Source organism: Pinus tabuliformis, chromosome 3_1, assembly GCF_031772625.1.
Source record: "Pinus tabuliformis cultivar Carrire ecotype Pingquan chromosome 3_1, CPIR1, whole genome shotgun sequence".
Lineage (NCBI taxonomy): Eukaryota > Viridiplantae > Streptophyta > Pinopsida > Pinales > Pinaceae > Pinus > Pinus tabuliformis.
In genome coordinates, this window is record NC_142301.1 from 60,641,544 (window position 1) to 60,663,811 (window position 22,268).

General features: G+C 37.1%; 1 pseudogene; it reads left to right on the forward strand.

Moving 5' to 3' along the window:
- The first annotated feature begins 19,895 nt into the window (after nt 1-19,895).
- LOC149185772 (polcalcin Cup a 4 pseudogene) lies at nt 19,896-21,217 on the forward strand (annotated as a pseudogene).
- Nucleotides 21,218-22,268: the final 1,051 nt, after the last annotated feature.

Sequence of the window (22,268 nt, forward strand, 5' to 3'; positions counted from 1 at the left end):
CATACGGTTCTTCCTTTCTGCCACACCATTATGCTCAGGAGTATGTGGTGTAGTAGTCTCCCTCTTAATGCCAGCCTCAGATATGCCTGAGTGAACCAACTGTAATATATCGGAGGTCTTTCTTTGGATTGATGGGAATGGTCCCCTTTTGAGCTTTCCTTCGGCACATCCCGGACATACACCTTCTTTCTCTACTCGGAATTTGGGCAACCCTGTTACCATTTGTATTACATCGTGTAGAGCTTTGTAATGAAGGTGGGCAAACCTCTGATGCCAAAGTTTGGATTGAAGAGATGTGTCACAAGACATGACACCCAGTGGAGTTTCACCGACCTAATATAATGAATCAACATGAAACCCAAGAGTAAAGGCATCTTTAACATTATTTTTCCATACACGTACCTTGCCATTGCTGAAGGTTAGCTTGTAGCCTTTGTCTTCCATTGCCGAGATGGACACCAGGTTCTTTTTTAGGTTAGGTACATATAATACATCTTGTACGTGGATCGTATTACCTTGATTCAATTTGAGAGAGACATTGCCTACACCTTTCACGGGATATTTCATATTATCTCAAAGGACAATTTCCAGGTTAGTTTCTTTCTCTATCAGATTATGGAGAACATCTTTGTAACCAGTGAAGTGCCTTGAGGCACCACTATCAATGAGCCAAATTCCCATTGAGACCGAAGGAGCAGAGGTAGATAGAGCAGCGGGTAGATAATATTCATCCTGCTTATTTTCAACAATGTTGGATTCATATCTGGAATTTCTAGCCTTCTTGAATGGTTGTCCTCTTCCTTCGGCCTTCCAGCACTCCTTTTACCTTTGCTATTGAATTCTGCCATTCCTTTGATTTCCATGAGAGGGATTTTGATCATTGTCCCGGTGTGAGTCATTTCTATCAGGGCACTCCCTTGCATAGTGACTTGCTTTGTCGCAAATGTAACATCGTCCTTTTCTTCCACCCTTAGGTCCAGCCTTTCTTTTTTATTTAGTCTCGGAATTATTTATTTTCTTAGCATGAGAAGAAAAGGCAGCAGGAGGACCTTTAGGCATGGGCATTTCTTGCTCTTCTACCATTGTTTCTTCTTGAATGCATCTAGCCATTAATTCCTCTAAACCAGGAATTACATTATTGTTCAGAAGAGTAGTCCTGAACACATACCATTTGGATGGTAATCCTCCAAGAGTCATGAGTGCCATTTCCCTATCAGTAATAGTCTCCCCAATAGATAGGAGATCATTCCTAATCTCAATGATTCTTAAGAAGTATGCTTGCATACTCTCATCTTTACCCTTCTTAATTTCCTTCAGCTTATTTCTAAGAAACAAAACTTAATTTGCATCATTAACTTTAAATAAACTCACCAGTCTATCGTATATTTCCTTGGAGGTGTTCAGATCAGAGATGTAGGCCACCAAGCGCTTATTAATAGAGTCCCAGATAATCTTCTTTGATTTGACTTCTCTGATTTTCCATTTGTTCCTGACGGCAGCAGATGCATTTGATGGAGGCTCAACAATATTGCCTCTCACATGGTCCAACACTCCTTGATCTTCTAGGGTTAGATTGATAGACATCTTCCATCCGTGATAGTCAGCTTTCTCACGGAGCTTGTCCTCGACAGGAAAGAGTGATGAGGACCCCATAGTTCTTTTAGGATAGCCTTGCCAATATTCTCTTCGGTGATTGCTCTTGCTCTTGCTCGGGCTTTGTCTTCACCTCAGCTCTGATACCATGTTAAGTTATGGTATGTTCTATGCTTATAACAGTTTACTTATCTTTCTTATTATTATCCATAGATTATCAATCACATGTACATAAAGTAAAGTGTAGATAGAACATTAAACAATCGACAGAAAACAATCCAAGACAAGAGACACAAGATGTGGCGGCTAGCCAGGGACAAACCCCAATGTGGGGAAACCCTTTGATTAAATCTTCCTTTATCTTCAATAATCCAGTAGAGAGAAATAGTACATAAATCAGATTTACATTAGCAGCAACAAACCCTAGATCAACCAAACTAGGGCAAACAATATCTTGCAAACCGACCGTCAGATCGGCTTGATTCCACCACCAAAAATGCGGCCTTTAGAGGAGATCCAGATGGACCTATAGCGTAGTTTTGAGGAGGGAGTCTTCTGGTCAACGCTGGTCAAACTTTGGTTCTGTAGTTGCTACTCCAAAACTGTGTCCTTTCTTCCACATGTGTGAGAGAGAGTCTCTTTTCTGCGCAATAGAGAAGAGCCTCTTTTCTGCACAGGAGAGAGAGAGAGAGAGATGTGATGAGATGAGTGAGTGCAAATGAGGAAAATTCCTCCTGTATTTATACACAACTATTGATGTTTGAATAGATGCGACTGTTGGGCTTCTAAGCCTACATGAGTTGTAGGTCGGCTTGATAATAATTCCATAATCAAAATAAATCCATATCTCCATAAATACTTATCGGAATCGGATGATCTTTAGATCAATCCTACACCTCTCGACAAGAGGAATCTAATAAAAATATTATCAGCCATGAATAAGATGACCCACATGGAGTTTGGCCCTAGTTGCCAATTTTAACAGTGTTACATCTCTATTATGTTCAAACATGTATAAACTTATTACATTAAAATCATTAACCAATCCTACTATCAACCTACTACGAAAAATAGCTTGGATTCGAGAAAAAATGGCCCAAAAAAATATGAAAACCGATTGTTTGCATATTGTCTAAAATCATCCTCCAACCCTGTACTTATAGATTTAATTCATTGTTTAGTTTCTACAATGTCTCCATCAAATTTTTCCACCATTTCTTCTCCCATCATTTCACCTTTGGATAAATGCACTACTATATTTTGAGTTGACACAATAGATTGATCCCCTTTGCAAAATTCCATAACTAGATTTCAAATAACACTATAATTTTCCTCAACTAGTATTATCTATTCTTTCAAATCCATTAATGAACTCATTTTACTAACCATTTATGATGAAATATGTTGTTGCAGATCATACAATTTATAATCCAAGTTGTAGGTAGACGAGTGATTACAATGTACTTGCTCCTCATGGTTTCTATGAGCTTAATGAATCTCTTGGAGTTCCCAAGGATCCATTTGGCATCTAATTGAACTAGAATTGGCAATGAGAAGGGGTTGTATGCTACCTATATTTACCATACCTATCTTAATCATCCACCAACAAAGATACTTTTGCACCTATAGGAACCTAGAATAGATAATTCCATTAACTTTGCTTATGAATTCGTCCAAAGAGAATGAGAGACACTATAGTCTTCATGGATGCCATGGAAGAGGTTCTCCTAATAATTCTCTTTCCTCTAGTAGTCATTGAAACAAGATGTTAGGCCCCAAGATATTAAAAATAGAGTTGAAGAATACCTAAAGATCCAAACATAAATGGAAACCATTGTCCTACAATGTTCCTATAAAACAAACACCAAAGAAAAAAAGCATGTGGGAACAAAGTCTACAACATGTTACGAGTAAGTTCCCATCCCTTTATTATAGGAAACATGTAAGGGGACAGTGTGAGTTGGTTCACCATGTGTTAGATTATATTATCCACAAGACTAACCATGTGACTTGCCACACACCCAATTAAGGTCGTGTTAGATGTATTTGAATTATTCAATATTAAGTAATGGATTGATGCTCTAATGATCCATTGACCATCAATTCCCTAGAATTTAGCTTCACTCCATGATTGGCCCAACAATCCACCTCACTGTTGAGCCCACACAAGACATTAAAGAATGATATGGAGATGAGGGAATTTGCTTCTTGTTTTGTTTTATCCAGAATGGAGGTTGCGGAATAGTTATTGGGTTCTTAATTATGTGCCATGTGTCTAATAATATTTTTAGGATTACATATGATAGGGAGAGCCTTGCACTCCCATTCCCTTAGCTATTTTGAATCCTTAAAACAAAGTTTAAGTTTGAGCCCTTTTCTCAGTAGCAATATCTAGTCTCTAAGAAAAATAAATTTTCAATGTCCCTTTGGGATCTAATATTGTCCCCCCTCTCCCCTAGCACACACACACACACTTTCTACCCTAAAGCATTCCTGTAATTTTTTTGGGACTGAAAATGGAGGATTTATATTAGTAAAATATGTGTCAGTATGACACAACAAAAGCACAAAATCTACAAGTTACAACCAAAATAAGCCAGTCCAAAAATTCTAGCTTAAAGAAAGCATTATTCTTAACTATTTAATGAGGATTCATTTGTTGAAAATAGATATTTATAGTGTAATGTCTATAATAATTGCCTAAAATTAAAATGACAAAACAATTCATCTAGTAGGACCTGGGGTTCGAGAGAACCTTTGAGTTGTGCTGTCATCCCATATTTCCCCTATAACGGGACTATTTAGGACCGTAGGAAAGATTCAAATTATAGGAGTGGATGAAGTTGTGCCCAAGTGAGTTGAAAGCGAGAGTCCTTATTGTTATGTTATTCATGAAGTCCAAAGGTCTTCTATCAAGGTACAAAGGGTGTCTGTAGTATACCTAGGAGGGATATTATGGGGTACAAAGGGAGGTACCCAAGGGAATAATGTAATAATGTGATGGGCCATAGTTAATAAATAAAGTGGTTAACCTGCATCATGTAAGGGACCACAAGTAGTTGGGAATAATGTGATAAGCTCATTGTCTTAGATATATGTTACTGAGAGACCCATGGTATTGTATGTATGAAGCCTATATATAGGCTAGAGACCGACTTTATTTATTAACTATGGCCCATCACATTATTACATTATTCCCTTGGGTACCTCCCTCTGTACCCCATAATATCCCCCCTAGGTATACCACAGTGTCACATTCATCATTCACCTTTTGAATAATTGTCTATGCTAGAGGAGTGTATATAACAAGGTCTCGACTTGGGATTTCGATATCAAAATTCAAATACGGAGAAGGAAATTTGATGAATTAAGCTCCTCAAATTCATCATCCTCATATTATTGAGATGGCTCATGGCATAATTTAGTTCAACATGCCATAGAACTCACACTGATATAGCATAGAGATTCAAAGGAGACAAGGTAATTGGTGACAGGGAAATTGCTTTGTTGGGCTAGAGGAAGCAGGAGGTGAAATTGGAAATTGTGTAAGTTAATGGAAAATTATCGGCTGATAAAATAAATGATAACTAAATTTCTCATCAAAGCAAAAGCCTACAATATAAAATTATGAAGCAACTGAACAGGAGGATCCACCACTACAATGAAAATCCAACAAAGAGATATGTTTGAGCATGGGAGGGGTGTAGGAGTGGAGCAAAAACTTGGTAATAACACCAAGCTTGATGGGATGCATGAACACATAATGCATGGGTGAAAAAGGGCATCCATGTGGGAGCCCAAGGTAAGGACAAGATGTGAGGTGCCTACCACTAAGGGACCAAGAGGGAAGAATAAATACCATTAACAATTAATACCCCATAAGTTTCTTATGGAGCCTAATTTACTTGCAGGTTTGGTAATTTATTATTGATTTGGAGTACATGAAAGAAGGAAACTTGTATAAAGTATTGAAGAGCAAAAAAAATTAGTTGGAAGGTCAAATTCATATGGGAATTAGAGGAAGAAGGGTCAACTTGGGAGTGTCAAATCATGCTTTTATAGTCTCCATAAATGGTGAGCTTTTGGATGGACTAGGATGAGGCTAGAACTACATCTTGATAGTAGGATTTTTCTTTGACTTGGTTATTTGAAGCCACTCCTAGGATCCATGAAAAATAAAGCACAATGTTTCTTCTTGGGTCAAAAAACACCCTTTCAGTTCCTACCACCTTGGGAGCATTCCTTTAAAATTTTATTGAAAAATTCTAATTATTTTATCTAAAGTATTCCTTCTTTGGAAATAGTTGAGGTTGTAATGCTATTCCTCTTTTCTTTTAGTAACTCATTAAGTTCAAACTTAATTATTAACTTTTATTAGGTAAATATATCTCAAGACATTTAATAGTATACTTTAGAAATATAACCTACATGTATTAAAAATACTCACTATTTATTATTGTCTCTATTTCAAGTTTGATTTAATTGAAGTCATTGCTTATAGCTCTTTCCTTACTTCATTAACCTCAATAACAACCCTTCTCCAACTTTTAGAAACCCACACATTCTATTTATGATTACTTCCTATTATATGAGCTATGTTGATGTATAATAAATTTGGTCTTCACATTCAAACTCTAAAAATAACAAAAAAATTACTTTCAAATTTTAATAATAAAAAAACCACAAATTCTATTTACGATCATTTATCATATTATAATTAGATCATTTCTCATTTTAAAATATAATTATAATTTTGGATTTCAGGCATCTGTGGTTCATTTTTTAGTTGAATCTCGGAGTACCCACAGTAATAATCATGTTTGTCAACGTTTCAAATCCCAACAAGGATCCATCATCGGGACAATTATTGAATGATGATAGAAGAAGAGTTGAGTGAGAGTATAAATGGTATTAAGATATTTTTAAGATCATTTTTATTTCAAGGAGATGAGGTCGTCTTGCAATTTTATATTTATATTTATATTTTATATTTATATTATTTTATTATTTAAAATCATTATTAGCCATGTTTTAAAGTTTTATTATAATTTTGTAATAAATTGTATTTTCATTTTTTATTTTTATTATTATTAACCTTATTATTATTAATAAGTTTGGTTCCAAATTATAACTATGATGATAACTTTACCACACTCTTCAATGGCTAGGCATGCTACATATTATTTACAAAGAACAAATTCTAGGTAGCAAGTTTGAGAAGTAATTTCAATAATGATTAGCTTAAAAAAATGTGCATAGCCTATGATCACCATTATTGTCTGTGTTATTTCATTTTTTTTAAGAAAAAACCAACAAACTTTCTATTTATAAAAAGTTGTTTACATTGTTGAACCATGGTTGTCATTGGTTTCAACCCAAGTAGTATCCAAAAGAAGCCATGCTTTCAATGACAAAAATGATAAGGAAGATTGTGGTTTTTGGAGGCAAGATCATCTTCATTTGATGCTCCTTGTCATGTTGATTCTAACAATGCGTGTCACACCTCATAACTCCTCATTGTTGAGGAGGTAAGCTCGATCAAAGTTGGAGCCCCCTTATTGTGGTCAAAGTCCCCAAAATTAGATCATGTGACAACTCAGCAATTGGCTAAATAATTGCTTAATTCATGGGGCCAAAAACAATTTTTGTTGGAAAACTTATTCAAATATTTTTTCAAGGTCAATCTTGCTTGTAAAAAAGAATTTTATAAAGGGCACATTAACTAATATTTAAAGGATATGTTGGCCCTAATGTTGTTGGGGATTTTGGCTCCAAAAATCAAATTTAAAATTCAAATTTGAAATTTGATCCTAAGGTCGGCTCCCTCCTAGAAGCCTCCATGAATCCTATATAAGGGACTCGTATGTCCTTCCATTTGGAAAGAAATCTAAGGCATTCAATGTGATATCTCTATGTCTATGTGTGACCTTTCAAGTAATCACGCCAAGCTTGAAAGAAAAGTCAGACCCGAGGGACAATTTTGGGTGAAATATTTTCTATCTTTTTTTGTTGTGTCTTCTTTGGGTTTGAGTATATTTTGAGGCCATTTGAACTCCTTCCTAACCTAATCTAAGGTAAATCTGCATATAGTTCATTGTCATTTCTAAGCAACTTGTTGTTGAAGAAAATTTCCAAGGCCATTTGGTCCTCTAGGTAGACATATCTGAAGCTCGCATTTGTGGGAGAATCATTGTCTTGAAGTCCATCTTACATCAAATCACTTGTTGGTATCTATGCGACCTCTTTTTGGAATTTTGTGGCTCTATTAGATAAGGAATCAAGGTATGGTTTAACATTCTTAGGGTTTGGACTTATCTTGTGTTGTGTGAACTATTTGACGCTTCAAAGAAGATATTTTTCAGACCTTTTATGTTATTTCAGTGGCTCCTACTTGCATCAAACTTGTTACTCTTATGTATTGTTTAGAGATAAGAATTCGATGTTCTTCTTTTGGTCTTGATAATATAGTATATGGGGAATTTCTAAGGAAAACCATGACATGTGATTTGCATGATTATTGGACTGATTTCTGAAGAAAATTCTATGGAAATCGTTTGTAACCTAGGCCCTACTCCGAGCCTTGATAAGTGACCTATTTGCCCAAAAATTGCAATTATTTGTGCTATGTTTCAAGTCACCTATGTAGCATACTTTCTAAGGATTTCTGTGGAAATCCTGTAGAATTTGTTTGGCTCTAGGGTTTGATAATTTATATATTTTGTGGAAGTTTTTAAATGGTTTCTATAGAATATGTCTTGTAATCTAGGCACATATCCATTCCATAATTAAAGACACAATAGCTTTTTTTTAGGCCGAAGCAAAGTCGCCTTTGTGATATAGTCACTTTCTTGCAAGGGTTTGATCATTATATTTTGTGGAAGATTTTGAAGCGGTTTTTGTGGAATATCTTGTGTTATATACCCTAGTCAGAGACACACTTGCTCAAGTTGGTAGTTGAGACAAAAGTCACCTTTGTGCTTGTTTTCTATTTTAAAACTACTAGAATACATAAGGTTGGTTGTCATTAACTTGACAGTATGGATAGAATCAACTAAAAATATCTCTTCCTATAATCAAAGGAACAAACTAGTCTACCTATCGTTATCCTTGTCTAGGAGAGATTTTGAACTGTGGTAGAGAATAGAAGGCTTAGTGGTACTAGAGAGGCATACATCTTCAAGGGCATCTTTAGGAAAGATTTGAGGACCTTGTTGAGGTATATCAAAATTAATGTTAGGGAGAAGTGAAAAATTAAAAGGAGATTGAAGACACCAATGGTATTTTCAGAGACTCCAAGAAACTATCAATTTTGAAGTTATCTACAGGTACAATAGTGGAAGAAGACTAAAGGTACATGTATTTCTCAGTTGTAATATGTAATAGCCCTGGTGAAAATTTCATGTAATAAAAGTTAATAAAGGCAAAATAACACCACAGGTAAGGGACACTTATTCCAAGTTGAATGTTTGGCAAAGATATCCTAGTGGGCATCACTGGACGTTTGTTTTGGCTAAGGAAATTTGGCAAAGGCTAAGGTAAAGGTATTAAAAGGAAAAAAGGCATTTTTGGCTCATTTGTTTATGAAAATAAAGGAAACTAGGAGAAAAGTAATGTGAAAGGTCACAGGTTGCATGTGAGGAGGAAATTGAAGGAAAATAATGGAAAATGAAGAAAATAGAGGTTTCATTAATAAAAAGGATTCTGAGGATCAATGGGTAATCCTTTTCTAACCTTTTGCCAGTTCAAGTTTGGAGATCTCTCATTGTTCTCTCTCTCTCTCACTCTTGGGCACTTACAGTTTTCTTGGAGCACTCTAGATTTGGATCAAGGAAGGAAAAACAAGCAAAGGGAAAGGAAAGAAAGAAAGGATCAATGAAGAAGAGCAAGATCAAGCAGCTTCAGTAGGAATACTTTCAGGTAACCCTTTTCATGTGTGATTTCTTAGCTGGTTTGGACATGCATGGCTTTGCATGTTGGTGTATGGTTCTCTTACTTTCGGTGGCATGGTTTTGCCTAGTCATGAAAGTGGTTTTCAGCCTAGCCTTGATTTTTTCCTGATGCCATGGTATGGTTGGATGTTGATCTCGATTTTGATCTTTGGTTTGCTGGATGGATTTCAGAATCTGGGGTGGAGGTGGTCTCAAGGTTCATTCCCAAAGGCCTATGAATCCCTTGATTGATTTTGGTGGGATACATGGTAAAGCCTGAGGGACAAGTCTCAGTTTAGGGCCTATTGATCTGGGTTTGGATTGCGGTAAAGCGTGAGAGACTGGTCTTGGTTTAGGGCCTAGTGATCCGGGATTGGATTTCGATAAAGCCTGAGAGACAGGGAGACAAAAAATTCCTCAAGGATAATGATGGATTCCGGATCGCATTCCGAGTTAAATTCAATAGTGATCGGAGCACAGGTTTGGTGTGATCACGGTTTGATGAGGGTGGAGGTGGGTTAACCTCTGGATTCCCTTGGCTATTCTTGGATTGGTTTTTCTATGAGATCCCACATTCATGCTTGGAATATGGCACGAGGGTGACTTGCTGAAAAAGAGATTTGGTTAACCCCTGTCTATGGTCGGGTGGTACGTGAAAGTACTGAACCTAGTCTAATTTGCCTATGATTAATAAAAGCTAAGTTATCTTACTTTTTTACTTGTTTATATGTGGATTTAATGGTTGTCATATCTCTAATATTTATATGGTTTATTGCTAGTTATAAGCATGGTTATGTGATTGGTTCATGTTATGGTTATTTCATGTATTTACTTGTAATTGTTAAATGGATGGATGCAAGACCTAATTGATGATATAATAGTTCAATGGAGAAGGAGGTGATCCTTCTGGTTATGTTTCATAAGTTCTTTCAGTCATTTATGCTCTATCTTGTATTCTATACCTGTAGGTTGCATTGATGCCAAGTGTTTAACAGAATGTCAGTCCCGGTTGGGGATGCTCAGGCCTAGTCCTAAGGTTGATTTTGTATTTATCAGCATTGTTATCATGTCTTTGATAGATTATGAAGGTTGTATCATGTTGAAAATGGCAACAAGAAATTTCAGTTTATTTTTTCCTTGAATTAAACTATGAATCAAAATCGAATTATATTCTCATAGCAACTTGTAAATAGTTAATTAAGTTTATTAAACTTAATTAGCTTAGGAATTTCGAGTTGGAAGTCTTTCTGAAGTCATGTATATGTTCTCCCTATATTATAGGGGTCCAAATGAGTCAAGTATGAGTGGTAATTAGTTAACTCGGTTTATTGAGTTAAGTCTAGTTAAATTATTTCCAAACTATTTGAGGAACTAAAAGTGAGTTAACAGTGAGTTGATGCATTAGTGCACTCAACTAGTGCTACTCTAGTTAACTGAATATTCCCTCATCAGAAACTCATGCATGTTGATTCTAAGAAAGACCTAGTTGAGACTAGAGTGCAGGGACAGTGCACTATTTGTTTTAGATTTTTCTGAGTTGCACTGATAATGCATGCAATCAGGAATTGGTCCTTGAAGGGGTTACGCAATTTTGAGTGCATTGATTTCCCTTTAAGATGGGATAATCAGCCATAGGAATTGCGCAAGGAAATAGGGACTTGGAGATCTGGTGAATTGGCTAAGTGTTGGCCTAGTGCTTACGTGTGATTTGGAGATTGATTCTACTGAGTGTTGGGATTATTCTTGTGAGAAAAAGCATTGTAATCTCATCTTGATTTTCTGATATATACAATACAGATAGTGGGGTTTTGAGTTGTGGTTTTCCTCAGATATTTATTGTGTTATGTGTATTTGATTCTCTTCCTCTTATCGATTATTGTTTTGCTTGATATTTATGTGCTTCCATTGTAAAGAGTAGAAGTAGATTCTTATCTCTTGCTTTAGTTTGTTGCACAAGCTTGTGAATCTACAAGATTTTCTACATGGTATTGGAGCTAAGAACAGTATACTAGAGGAGATTTCGAATTTTTTTAGTTCAGGTTTACAGGTGAAATTCGAATTTGCATTTCATACTTCAGGATTGGCACATGGCGTCCTACAGTTTGCGGCTCAAGTATGCCTTAGAAGGCAACTCGAATTTTATAGCCTGGAGGGACTAGATGGAGGTTGTGCTAGAAGATAATGGCTTGAAGGAATTCATTAATCAAGAAGTCCCCAAGCTAGCAGCTACGGATGCATAGAACTTGGTTGAATGGAAGAAGTGTGTGGCGAAGGCAAGGCGGATAATCCATGAGGGAGTTCGAGACCACATTGTCTCGAGTCTCCATGGCAAGGAAACTTTGCATGATGTGTGGATAACATTGACGGATTTGTATCAAAACAATAGTGACCAAAGGAAATTGGCACTGAAGGACAAAATTCAAAAAATCAAAATGGAGAAAGGCGAGACTATTTCCAAATACTTGACCAAGTTCACTCAATGTCGTGATGAACTTGGAAGTGTTGGAATCACACTTGCCGAGGAGGATATGGTGAGTCTTGGTCTTCTAGGACTCCCAAAGAGTTGGCATAGTTATCAAGACTCTATCAATGGTTAGGAGAAACTGCCAAATTGGGAACAATTGTGGTCAAATTTGATGCAGGAGGAGATCAGGAGGAACACCAGGGATGGCTCTTCATCAAAGATTGATGATGAAGAGAACTATGCCTTAGCGATTAAGGTGAGGAAGGGGAAAGGGAAAGCTTCCCATTCCAAATCATATTCTTATCATGGAGGTAAGAAGAAAGATATGACGAAAGTTAAATGCTTTCATTGTCATAATATGGGACATTTTGCTACAAATTGTCCACTCAAGAAGTCCAAGGAGAAGTCCTCAGGAGGAGCGATAGGTGAGGCTTTGGCCTCCCATTTCGAATTGGAATTTTCCCTCATTGCATGCATGGTGTCATCTATGTTCGGAAGTGTATGGTACTTAGAAATTGGAGCTTCATTCCACATGAATGACGACAAAGAGTTATTCAGTGACCTGGAAGAAAAATATCTCCAAATGCATATCGAGATGGGTGACGACGGGAAGTATAGTATTTCTAGATTGGGCACGATTACTTTTTAGAGGGAGAATGGGACTCCACTCACCTTGAACAATGTTATGTATGTACCTGGGCTAAAGAAGAACTTGGTATCCGTTGCCATGCTTGAGGATAGAGGCTATGATGCGATCTTCTTGAAAGGAAAGGTGTTCCTTCGATATATAGCCATGGGTCAAGTAAAGAAGATAGGGATTCAAGTTAAGAATATTTATAAGCTGGAGGTAGAGGAGTGTGCTGCTTTGAGTTCAAAAGAAAAAACATATGCAGAGCCGAGACGTTGGCGATTTGTGGCACAGGCGATTGGGCCAGATGCATCATGAGGCTTTGAAGATATTGCAGCAAATATCTACCGACCTTCCCAAAGGTATGCTTGAGAAAGTTGATACATGCAAGGGTTGTACTTTGAGAAAATACACCAAGTCTTCCTTTGGAGATAGAGATGATCGAGCAGAGTCTATTCTAGAAAGAGTCCATTTAGATGTGTGTGGACCATTCTCGATAGCATCCACGGCCAAACAGGTATTATGTTATATTTGTTGATGACTATTCTCGTAAACGCTAGATATTTTTCAAGCATAAAAAGGATCAAACTTTCACAAAGTTTTGTGAGTTAAAAGCATTGGTTGAGAAAGAGTCAGGTAAGAAGGTTAAATCTCTACGAGTGATAACGGTGGTGAGTATGTCTCAAATGAGTTTAAGAACTTCTGTGCAGCGGAAGGGATTAAACGAGAGTTGATGGCACCCCATAACCCTTAGTAGAATGGGGTGGCCAAGAGGAAGAACAAAATCATAGTAGGGGCAGTGAGGGAAATGTTGCATGATCAGGGCCTACCACTACACTTGTGAGTTGAGGCATGCAACACAACGGTTTATGTTCAGAATCGTAGCCCACATTGGATACTTGAGATGAAGACACCAAAGGAGGCTTATTCCGGTAAGAGGCTAGATGTTGGTCACTTCAGGATTTTTGGGTCATCGGTATATTTCCATGTGACCAAAGATGCACGGAAGAAGCTTGACCCTACAACAAATTTGGGGATATTTGTGGGGTACATTGATACACCTCACAGATATTGGGTGTACATATCGACCAGTCAGATGACAGTGGTTCGCAGAGATATCAGATTGAATGAGGAGAAGGCCATGCGAGTTTCCCTTGAGAGGGAGCTTGAGCTACATGCGGATGAGGAGCTTTTAGCTCCTAAGATTGAGGGGCTTCAGATTGATGTGGAGCAACCACATGCAGAGGTTCCAGGAGTGGAGACATCCACTCAGGTAGAGTCTTCCAGAGAGGAAATAAAGCACACTAGAGAGGCTAATATATTTTTGGATGATGCACGGGAGAATGTGGGAGCACCCACTTCTCAGCACAGACAGAGGAGGTCACCTGAGAGGTACACTGGATACATGGCTCTTATGGGTGCATGTTTTGTGACAGAGCCATCTTCCTTTCAAGAAGCAGTATAACAATTAGTTTGGGTTGATGCGATAGTGGAGGAGTATGACTCCATATTTCGAAACAGTGTTTGGGATGTGGTCCCGAGACTGTAGGAAAAGTCAGTAGTGAGCTCCCATTAGATTTACAAGGTAAAGAAAGCTGTAGATGGTAGTGTGGAGGAGCATAAGGCCAGATTTGTGGCCCATGGCTTTTCATAGGTAGAGGGGATTGACTAGGATGAGACCTTTGCTCATGTTGCAAGGTACTCGTCAATCTGATCTATATTAGCACTATCAGCACAAATGGGTTGGAAGATCCATCAGATGGATGTGAAGATAACTGTCCCAAATGGCATGATTGAGGAAGAGGCGTACATAGAGCAACCCGAAGGTTTTGAAACCTTTGATCGTGATTCACATGTGTGCCGACTCAAGAGAGAATTATATGGGCTGAAGCAAGCACCCCGTGCTTGGTACACCAGGATCGTTAACTACTTCACTGGGTTGGGCTTCACAAAGAGTGAAGAAGATGTGAACCTGTACCACATTGTGGTGGAAAGTAAGTTGTTGATCATTGTACTTTATGTTGATGATCTCATACTAACAGGTGATGTGAAGCTCATAAAATCTTGCAAGGAGGAGCTTGCAAGAGAGTTTTAGATGAAGGACATGGGGCTCATGCATTACTTTCTTGGCATGGAAGTATGGCAGGGAGATGGGGATTTGTTTTTATCTCAGGGAAAGTATGCCAACAAGATACTCAAGAGATTCTACATGGAGAGCAGTAAACCCATGGAGACTCCTCTAGCTGGTAACTGGAGGAAGGAGGATGCTACTTCAGGGGAAGTAGTGGAAGCTACTGTTTACATGCAACTTGTGGGTTCACTCATGTACTTAGTGAACAAATGATCGGATATGTGCTATGCAGTTAACCAACTTAGTCAAGTGATGGTTAGGCCTACCAAGTTGTTTTGGAAGGCGAAAAATCATGTGTTGAGATACCTCAGAGGCACTACACTGTTTAGGTTATAGTATAGACGGACAGAGGGAGTGAAGCTTCAAGGCTTCAACGATGCAGATTGGGAAGGGAGTCCATTCGACATGAAGAGAACATCAGGGGATCTTCAGCATTGGGTCAGTGACAGTTTCTTGGTATAGCAGGAAATAGAGATCGGTTGCACTCAGTTCGGTAGAGGCAGAGTACATGGCTACAAGTTAGGCAACATGTGAGGCTATCTGGATGAGGAAGATCCCGGTTGGTTTGTTTGATCAACAGATGGATCCTACAGTGATTTATTGTGATAATCAGAGTTGTATCAAACTCTATGAAAATCCAGTTTTTCATGATCGATCGGTCCAAGCATATTGATATATGATATCATCATCTCAGAGATTGTGTACTCAAGAGGATCATGTTGTTAGATTACATTCCCACGGAGGAGAAAGATGCTGACATCTTGACAAAGGAATTGTCAATATGTAAATTCAAATTTCACAGAGAAAGGATCAGGGTAGCTGATAATCCCTTTCTTGTTGAGAGGAAGTGTTGAAAATGGAAACAAGAAATTCCAGTTTAATTTGTCCTTGAATTAAACTGTGAATTAAAATCGAATTTTATTCTCATAGAAACTTGTAAATAGTTAATTAAGCTTATTAGACTTAATTAGCTTAGGAATTTCGAGTTGGAAGTCTTTCTGAAGTCATGTATATGTTCTCCCTATATTATAGGGGTCCATGATTAGTTAAGCATGAGTGGTAATTAGTTAACTCAGTTTATTGAGTTAAGTCCAGTTAAATTAGTTCCAATTTGTTTGAGGAACTAATAGTGAGTTAAGAGTCAGTTGATGCATTAGTGCAACTCCAATTAACTAAATATTTCCTCATAAAAAACTCATGCATGTCGATTCTGAGAAAGACCCAATTGAGACTAGAGTGCATGGACAATGTACTATTTGTTTTAGATTTTTTTGAGTTGCACTGATAGTGCATGCAATCAAGGACTGATCCTTAAAAGGATTACGCAGTTTTGAGTGCACTGATTTCCCTTTAAGATGGGCTAATCAACCATAGGAATTGCGAAAGGAAATAGGACTTGGACAGCTGGTGAATTGGCCAAGTGTTGACCTAGTGATTACTTGTGAGTTGGAGATTGATTTTACTGAGTGTTGGGATTGTTCTTGTGAGAACAAGCATTGTAATCTCATATTGATTTTCTGATATATACAATACAGATAGTGGGGTTTTGAGCTGTGGATTTCCCCGGATATTTATTGTGTTATGTGTATTTTATTCTCTTCCTCTTGTCGATTATTATTTTGCTCGATCTTTATGTGCTTCCGCTGTAAAGAGTAGAAGTAGATTCTTGTCTCTTGCTTTAGTTCATTGCATGAGATTGTGAATCTACAGGATTTTCTACATAGCAAGTTCTGGGCAAAGGCCGAGATTCTAGGCTAGAAAAGTGGCTCAAATCTCGGGGTCGTTGGCATAGGTTTGCTAAGAAAATTCCACAGTCGCCGGCACATAGGCCTATGAGAGAAACTTTGGGTTGTTGGTCGTTGTCTTGCCTATAACATGAGAGCGACTTTGAGTTAAAAGGATTAAAACATCAATGGGACCTAGGGGCTGGATGTCTGAGTGGCTGACATGTCTCCTCGGGGTGTTGTTCTTGATGTGGATGGGTTTGTTTGATGTGTTTTGTCAATTCCATTTCCTTAAGGTTACCAAGGAGATTGAATCCCTTATAGTGACCTCTCTCATCACATGTTTTCCCCAACTTGTTGGTTGCTTGGGTGGACCTGGGAGGAGGGGGTATTATAGATTGGTATCAAAGCATGGTTGCGCTCTCCTTGGGTGAAAGTGTTGGTCATGCATGCATGTCAGTTGCACGTGTGTGTCTTACACTCGCATTCCATGTGATTGTTGCATTGCATCATGTTGACCATGGTTGTATTAAGGTTGTCATGAGGAACTTGATGTGATTTTGTGGGATGCATCGTCGGGAGTATATGACTGGTTGCATATGGTTATATGTAGCTTACATGTTGATTATATGTCGCTTGACTACATCCTTGTATGTCAGGTGCATTCTTGAATGTTTTGATTACATGTATCAGTCTTGTAGGTTGGTTACAAGAATTGATCACTTATGCTCGACTATATGTGTTCATACTATGTGTAGTTGTTTAGGCATTGCTTATGCATGTTGATAGTTGCATGTGGCAATGTGTGTATTGGAGTAATGGTTGTTTTTATGCATTAGGTCATAGCATGCATTGTTGATATGGCCTTGCATTGATGCTAGAATGATGTTTATGTGTCGATGCACTTATTTGATATATGTCTATATGTTGTTATGAATATGTTATACATGCATCACACTGATTTGATGATCTTGCAAACAAGGTATCCCACCCAAATTATGCTAAGGTACGTTGGTTTATTGTGATTTGGTTTAGCTGACATAGTATGCCTTGTAGGAAAGAGATCAGATGGCTAACAAGGTGGTAGACTACATAGAATCTCTCTACGCATCAGATGAGAAGTGTGGTGTGGGGAACTCTTCTGACTTGGCAGACACATTGAGAAGCCTGAAGGAAGAAATAAGGAGTTGCAAAGAAGACAATGATAAAAGCATGCAGACACAAGAGAAATAAACAGAGGTGAATGCTATACTACTTGTAGTTTGTCAGGTTTGCAGCTACATGGACCACTTCGGATCAGCCATGGACATGAGGACATAACTAATGGGGCATATCGCAATAGGTCTCCTAGTAGACACAGGTCGAATAGATCTGACACGATTAGATATGGCAGGTTGTTAGACACTCCAGATAGGAGAGGTGATAAACAAAAGTACTATTCCAGCTTTGGTTCTAACAAGCATCATTATCGTCATCGTCATCATCTTTACAGGAGGAATGATAGGGGATAATTTCCGTATGAGTTTAAGAAAGCGAAGCCACCTACCTTTGATGGAGATATGAAAAAATCACGTGATGCAAAAGCATGGTTTCTTGGTATGAATAAATTATTATGATTGCATGATTATTCAGAAAACATGAAAGCAAAGATAGCCACTTTCAGTCTCAAAGGTAAAGCAGATATTTGGTGGGAAGACGTGAAGAATGTCAAAGGTATACATGAGGAGGATTTGAGTTGGCATGCATTTGAAAGACTCTTCAAGAAGAAGTACTTGTTTATATTATTTAAGCATAGTTTTTATAAATTTTTCCTCCAAGTATATCAAGAATCCAAGAAATTGATCTCATAACAAGTATTGGAATTCAAGAATTCAAGAAATTGATCTTCTTGAATTCAAGAAGTTTTTTTTATCCTTTCATGTGTTTGTGATTAATGTTTGTTGTTCTTGCAGGTCAAAGGTTTTGAAACTCCTGCCAAGTATTACTAGGATCTCACTTTGAAGTTTGAAACTCATGCCAAGTATTACTAGGATCTCACTTTGAAGTTCCTTATTCTGCTTCAAGTCATTGGAGATTGCTCGAAATTTATTGGGAGATTAGCTTTCAATTTGGTTCAATTGGTTTGTTAAAGTCGTTTTATGTTCTTTCCTCTAACCAAACATAGAAGATTGATCTCAATTACCATGCAAAAAATTAATGTGTGAATTTTGTTAAAGGGGTTTAATGTAGTGTAACTTTATTCCTAAATTTATTCAAAGTGACTATGTCAAATTCATTTATTTTAATACTAAATTACAAATCATACACAAAAGTATAATATTTAGAAAATATTGGAAAAGGACTAGTTATATATTTTATTTATTTTAATAATTGCATTTTTATTGTTTTTTTTCACTATAAGAAATGTTGTTTTAGGAACGAAGTATTTCTATTAGAAACTAATTGTTTTGATATCCATTTATAGTTACTAGTGATTTAATTTATATAACTATGCTAGTCATAATTTAGTTGTTAAATTAATAGTAAAACAATTGTTATTACGAATTACTCACAAATATTAATTAACATGTCTTTACAATTCAATTTAAAAATTAATCTAATATTAAATCACAAATTATAGATCATCCCAACTCTATTTTGATCTGTGAAAAGAAACAAATCCTATTTAAAACAGGTCGCCATTGGAGAGATAATATTAGAAGTTTTGTTCCATATTCCCATGACTTCACTACCACAAACACATTTGCATTCAACTCTATATCAATCATGTACAATTCCCATAAACTTTGTAGGAGACAATTAGTTATGCAAAACAAGTTTCATAGAATTGACATCTCACTGTGTTGAAACTAAGTTTCTCCATATCAATTTGAACAGAATACTACCAAAGAAATAAAGTTACAAAGCTTCATTACAACCAATGAAATAGGGCACTAACCGAAAAACAACATTTTCATTTTCATTTCTTTTTTTCATAAAGACTTTAATTGAACATCTCACTTGTGGTCAACCATTCATACTCAAATTAAACTATATTTAAACTAATTTGTTATATATAATATTAAAATATTTTCTTTTAACATATTTTTAATAAATAAATATCAAATCAAATTGATATTCATATAATTAAATTAATTTTAAAAATATTTCTCAACATACATGCACATCACTTTGACCTACGGTACAATTTTTTATTTTTTTTTAAAGAAAAGTGAATTATATATTCGTTGTTTTGCGATGAGTCCGATCTTGTCGATGGGAAAGAAACCAAACACGAGGATTGTGATTCGACTCGTGGAATTGAATCAATATAAAACGCGTCCGGAACCAACGATGGCTTCACAGAGACGCATATGACAATGAGAAGAGGAAGAGTTTCATAAGCGCGTACAAGATTTGTACGTACTTGTTGGACATCACGGAAATTTCCTGCCACTTTCGAGGTGGGAGTAGGAATAGATACTCTGAATTTCTGGAAGCAACGAAACTTCCTGCAACCTTCATGGCTTGGAATAAGAATTGTGAAAGCAATGAATATATAATTGCTTCGAAGTAATCTTTTTGTGAATTGTGGGTCAGCCGCTTTAGGAATTCAAAGTTGCAGAGAAGATATAGCTTCCGCATCAAGAATTATATGCTTGCTTTTTCTTATATTAAAGGGGATACTGGCAAACGAGGAAATTCAATTATCACGGAGCTGAGCTTTATTGAGACATTGAAGCGTTGTAATTGTGCAGAGATCATTGTAATTGTGCAGAGATCAGGGAAGGATAGAAATTTTCAATCTGGCGAGTATTAAAATGGGTTGCCCGTCGTTTCTTCACCGGAAGAAAACACCGGCCGACACACCGCGTCGACAATCACAAATGTCGAATATTTTTTCATCGAAATCTCGACCGACGTCTGATCTCTCTAGCAGACGCGCGGCTGCTGGTTCTGACAAAACGCCATCCAACCGACGCCGGAAACTGTCGCTCAGCCGAAGAAGCGATGGCGTGTCGGACAAGAAAGTCGATAAGCTTTCCGTCGGTGTCGGTGCGGGCACGTCCGGTTCTGCGGTGCCGAGTAATGCAGATCTGGAGGACGTGTTCAAGAAATTCGACGCCAACGGCGACGGGAAGATTTCTCCGTCGGAGCTGAGAGATTTGATGAGATCGTTGGGTGGGAATGCGACGGATGAAGAGGTTGGGGCTATGGTTTTGGAGGCGGATTTGGACAAAGACGGTTTCATCGACCTGTCGGAGTTTGTGGCTCTCAACACCGACCACACAGTAAGCAGTTCGCGCAGAATCCAGGACTTGCAGGATGCATTCAATATGTTCGACAAGGACCGGAATGGATTAATCTCTCCCACTGAACTTCATGAAGTTTTGAAGAGCCTGCAAGAGCCTTGCACTCTCAGTGACTGCCACAATATGATCAAAGGCGTCGATTCAAATGGCGATGGGCAGGTCAACTTTGATGAATTCACGGCCATGATGACCAACCCATCTGATAATTCGTGGACTACCAGGCCTTAATTGCTTCACCAGCTAGCTTTAAGTGTTCTCTCTCACATTGATATGATATTCCTTGATACGTTTCGAGCTCTCCATATCTCTCGCATGTATATATTCCTTTATATGTTTCAGAAAAATGAGGGCAGTAGGAATATTTTACAGTGTAGCGTCGGGAAGATTGTAACATACGTGGCTCCGTATCGTGCGTGACCTTTAAATATGTATATAAATCGGTTTAATTATATTTTAATCTGGAATTTATCTGCGTGATCCTTGCAATTTAAATGTATTATTTTCTAAAGAACATTTTAAATTCAAATTAAAATGATCTAATCCTTTCAAAAAATTGATGTATAAATGTGTAGTTCATCTTTTCAATCTTAAATTTAATTATTTCCAAAAGCGATAGCCCATGCTGGGTCGTCTCCTATGTATTAAAATTTAATGGCATCTTTTGAATATTGGAAATTGCTTTCTATTATCTTATTGTTCTGTGTGCAACATGATATTATGGAAGTTTTCGAGAAGCGTATGCCAGAAGTTTCACGTAAAATGGGTTTATATTTTTGAAATAGGTATTTTTATGTGAAGGGGAGATTTCATTTATAATGTATTTATATAATTGAAATAATTTGCGAAAACAATTTGCATAACAAAAATTTCACTGTATTTGATTAAATATCACATATAAATATATAAATATAATAGTATTAGTTTTAACTAGAAATTATATCTTAATCATACAATTAATTAGTTGAAAAAATATCTCAACTAAATATCAAATAAGAGTTATTTGAGTTGGACTAAATTTTTCAAATCCAACTAATTAACAAATAATCAACTCACATAGCAATTACATTTATAATGATGAATTAAATCCAACTAATTAACAAATAATCAACTCACATAGCAATTACATTTATGATGATGAATCTCATTTAATACGGACAAGGGACAACATAAGTAGCATTTATGATGATGAATCTCATTTAATACGGACAAGGGACAACATAAGTAGCAGTTAAATCTCCAAGTCCCTCCCTTAACCAGTGCTTGTCTTTGATCTTCATATTTGTAAAGTCTTCATTAGCTTCTTTAAATATCTTCGAAATCACATAGAGCAAACTCCATCAAGTTGTCTCATAACCCTAGTAAAGGTGTAGTTGGCAAACTGGATTACTGAGTTCCACTTTAGAACTCCTCCCGAAGTCAATTGCTGAACAGCTGAACAATGTCCAAGCTGTCCCATAACTTCATTAGAAGACCACTCTCAAATCTTCAACAAATGAGGGATCCTTCCC